Source organism: Podarcis filfolensis, assembly GCF_964270895.1.
Source record: "Podarcis filfolensis genome assembly, chromosome: 8".
Lineage (NCBI taxonomy): Eukaryota > Metazoa > Chordata > Lepidosauria > Squamata > Lacertidae > Podarcis > Podarcis filfolensis.
This window is the reverse complement of record NC_139611.1, coordinates 6,946,701-6,951,261: the sequence shown is the minus strand read 5'-3', so window position 1 is coordinate 6,951,261 and position 4,561 is coordinate 6,946,701. Positions and strand designations below refer to the sequence as shown.

Below are 4,561 nucleotides of genomic sequence, written 5' to 3'. Positions count from 1 at the left end.
TCACCGCTAATGGCGACGCGGCTTCGCTTCGCAGGCTGGGTGAAGACGACTCTCAGCACCGCTCCAAGACCCCTCCGCTGCTCCGGAGCCTTTAAAAAGGCTATTTCGCAGCGTCGGGGGGCGCAAAGGTGCCCGCCGAGTCTCCAGTTCACAGGCAACGCGCCTGTGATTTTTAGGGGTCCCCGCTTCGCCGTAGCTGACAGGACCTGAACCCACGAAGCAGATCTCTCCCGGAGCTCCGGTTGAGATCCGCCATTAAGCGCCGGCGCTAACCGGAAGCCCAGATCTTATCTTTTCACTCCTGCCATGATGATACCTCCCTGCTGCCATATCCAGGAGGCAGGTCGCTCTGTGCATGCTCAGAAGCTCTTGTGCGTTATTTGATAGGTTTGTGGGCGGAGCCCTGACTCTGCCAAGGGATCCAGGGATCTGTGCCTGAGCTTGAGTTGCATGTGGTGCATGAGCCCCGATTGGATGTGGGTCAATGGAGGGCCTTGAAGATGGAGGGTCAATGGAGGGCCTTGAACACTCTTTTGGCCTCCGTTTCTCCACCATCTCAACAGCTGCCCTCAGTGACTGGCCAGGCTGGGTGCCAATGGAGGGCAGGTGGCAGCCAGGAAACTGGCTTGAGGCAGTTGCAGAGAGTCAATCATTGACAGGTGGGCAAGTGCGGAAGCTGGTCACTCTTGGCATGGGCTTCCTTGGCTCGAACACTAAGCAAGCTCTCCCTCCCCTGCGGGCCGCCCTAAGATGAGGCCAAGACCTAGCAGCTGTGCTTGTGCAACTCTGCTTGCCCTCTTTCTTCCTTCCTTCCTGGAAACGGGCTGGTTGGCCAGGGAGGGAGCTGGCATACCTGGACAGAGAGCACGTGGAGGGAGTCATGCTGACTGCAGCCCTATTGCTGTCAAAAGCTCACCTCCAAAACCAGGAGAGTCTGCCAATCAGCACTGAAGCATTCACAAACACTGATTCTGGAACAGGGAAATGGTTCAGATGGATGGATGATTCCAGATCTGTGGATGGAGGAGGTTTGGATCAGCCGAGGAAGACTGAACGGCCACTTGCTCATTGTGCTTTGGTTCAGTCTGTGGCGACTGATATTCCTAAAAGTGGGGGGAACCACCACCAGCGTCCTCCCGCCCGGGTGGATTACAGGCCTGGCAACAAATTGTTCCTCTCAGAGGAGTGCTCCACTTCCGTGGACAATTTTCTCAGGCCTGGGTGGGAACTTTCTCAGCAGAGTAAGGGGAACTCAGCAAATTTGTAACCAGCTCCGCCTCCCCCCCCCCCCCCGGCAAGAAAATACACATTTAGGTTACCTGTACATAATAGCATAGCCATAGGCGCTGACTCCTAGGGGCCAAGACACTTCCCCCCCATGTAGTTTTTGAGGGAGCCAGCCCCCTCAATTTTTGGATAGTGTTCAGCTCTGCTCCCTTGTTCCTCGTGACAGGTCTGGACATTGTGCACCACCGTGTCAGCCCCACTCCCCCCCCAAATCCTGTGGAGAAGCTGGTCCTCTGAGCATAGCATAGGTAAAGGTAAAGGGACCCCTGACCATTAGGTCCAGCCGTGGCTGACTCTGGGGTTGCGGCGCTCAGCTCGCTTTATTGGCCGAGGGAGCCGGCGTACAGCTTCCAGGTCATGTGGCCAGCATGACTAAGTTGCTTCTGGAAAACCAGAGCAGCGCACGGAAATGCCGTTTACCTTCCCGCCGGAGCGGTACCTATTTATCTACTTGCACTTTGATATGGTTTTGAACTGCTAGGTTGGCAGGAGCATAGCACAGAAGCTGCCTTAATACTGAATCAAACCATTTGTCCATCTGTACTGACCAACAGCTGCTCTCCAGGGTTTCAGGCAGAAGTGACCTGACTCAGTCAAGCTCAGTGTTTTCCACATTGGCCTTTGGTGACTCTCACTCCAAAGTTTGAAGCAGGGGACATGTCCAGCCCCACTGGGAGATTCCGTTTGGGATGGAAGCTGGGACCTGTATGCCAAGCTGGTCCTCTCCCACTGATCCATGCCTTTGCGCATGTAAGCAGACCCTCGCCCACAGTGGGGTATTTTTGCGCTTCCTCCTCTGCATGTCCTGCGGTGTGCAGGGACATTTTTGACTTTCAGGATGCTGAGACTGCAGTCCAAAGCCTGCTCATTAACGTCAATGAGATCCGCATCCTCTGCAGCCCACTAACTGCATTAGAGCAGTTTGGGAAAGCCAGGGGTGCTTGAGTCCCCTGTTAGTCCCGCTGCTTCTCTTTTTGCCTCCCTCCTGGCGGAGTAATCTGATGTTTGGCAAATCATGGGTACCCACAAACTCAAATAGGGGGAATTTGAAGAAGAGCCCAGTACCAGCTGGGTCAGGCTAATGGGGGCCCATCTAGACTAGCATCCTGTTCTCACAACAGCCACCCAGGTGCCCCAATGGAAAGTCGCCCACAAACAACAGGAGCACAGAAGCAACACCCCACCACCACCAGCAACAACTGGCATTCAAAAGCATATCACCTCTCATCTTCCAGGACAAGGTCTGCCAGCAGTGGGTTGTTGGAGCGGTTGTGTATGGATAATTATCTTGGCTTTAGGTGGGTTGCCTGGCTTCCGCTGAACAGAAGTAACTCTGGTACCTTTGGATTTCCTCGAATGATGCCCAGCTTCTGACCTCACAGAGGTGGAAGCCTGTCAAGCGAATTGGCCAATGTGCACAGGAGAGGTCAAAAGCAGTGCCAAAGGAGGCCTTGTGTTGCTTGCAATGATTTCTCAGCTGCCAGTGGGAGCTCATCCCCGTGGCAAAGTTGGCAGGCCCTCTTTGTTGTAGGGGGCGGGGGAATAGAATCGGAACTACAGAGTTGGAAAGGACCCAGAGTCATCTAGTTCAACCCCCTGCGAGGCAGGAATCACAGCTCCTTGAGACCCACTGATGTGTGTTACAAACTTAGAACATGAGTCCATATCCTGAATATCATTGTTAGAGTAAGCAAATCTTTTATCCTGAGCATGTGCTCTTGCTTAAGAGGGTACAAAACAGGCTTTTAAAACACACACACAAATTCCAGCAGGCACAAGGCAGTCCAAAGACAAATTTTGCTTTGGCATACTGGGCTTCTGATCAAAACATAAGCTTCCCAGATTCAGATTGCAAGGTGCACAATTCATAGCTGTCAACTTTCAGATTTGAAAATAAGGGATCAGCAGCCTTGAAAATAAGGGATCAGCAGCCTCACCTGTCCCGGGGACAGTCTACAGGATGTCTAACAATCTGGATATCGGCGGGAAATGGCACTGGAATAAGGGGATTTCCCGCCAAAAAAGGGAAGGTTGACAGCTATGCCACAATTTGATGTGCACATGGGGTTGCTTACTTTCATTTATTCCATAACCAGCAGCGCTTCTTCCAATACAGCATGGCTGTCATAGGAGGCAGAACTGAAATTCACAGGTCTGCAACCCAGAACTGAATAGAGGAAAGGCAGTCTTTTTGCCACCACAGGTTGGTTGGGGAGCAGCCAGTATTACTCTCTTAGAACGAGAGTAGCACTTTGTTGTAACTTTTTGGTTTTGTGCTTTTATATTTTGTAACCCACGAAATCTCAAGAACAAACCACACATGGTAGTGGAAGCTCCACGACTGCATATTGCAATACTGTATTCTGTTTTCAAAAGCAACCCACTGGAAGAGACAATTTGGATCCTGGTCATGCTGCGGGGGAGCAGGGGAAGCAGCCTAACCTCTGTGCCACAGCTCTGGCCAAAATCCTCTCCCAACCCAGACCTCTTAAAACTGTACTTTTCCTCCTACACATGTTATAGCAGTTGGCAAGGGAAGAGGATTTGCGTTGGGGCAAATGGTTAGATCAGGGGCCAGCAAACTTTTTCAGCAGGGGGCCAGTCCACAGTCCCTCAGACCTTGTGGGGGGGCCGGACTATATTTAATTTTTTTGGGGGGAGAACAAATTCCTATGCCCGACAAATAACCCAGAGATGCATTTTAAATAAAAGCACACTTTCTGCTCATGTAAAAACATCAGGCAGGCCCCACAAATAACTCAAAGATTCATTTTAAATAAAAGGACACATTCAATTCATGTAAATACACACTGATTCCCGAGAAGGTGATTGGGCCGCATCTGGCCCCCGGGCCTTAGGTTGCCTAGCCCTGGGTTAGATTGTCCTTCCAATCGAAACTTGCTCCCTCCGGTGGCTGCTTTTCTGAAAAAGACTGAACTTGTAGTTTGGCCCCAGGCATTCAAATAAAGCTGCCAACAAGTTTTTCCTTCCTTTCTTCCATGGAACTTGCTTTGAATATGATGCAAACCACCCCCCCAAAAGATATTTTTATCATCGTATGCAAAGAGGGGAGAGCCAAGCAAATGTTCCGCTGGCTGCTAGTGCTGTTCTGCTGCAATCTTATCACTGCATAGATGTTTGTTCTACTTTATCTTTTAAAAATAGCACTGTATTGTTTTATAGTAGTGTGTTAAAATGTAACCTGCTCTAAGACCATCAAGATGTAAACAGAAGAAACTAATAAATAAACAAACCCATTTCCCTTACTGACAAA

The 4,561-nt window shown here is 50.6% G+C and overlaps 1 long non-coding RNA gene across 1 annotated transcript; it reads left to right on the top strand.

The window, feature by feature from the left end:
* Positions 1–287: 287 nt before the first annotated feature.
* Positions 288–4,561, top strand: LOC310769958. Its single transcript, XR_014551891.1, has 2 exons — positions 288–2,348; positions 2,541–4,561. It is a non-coding gene; the product is annotated as an uncharacterized lncRNA (long non-coding RNA).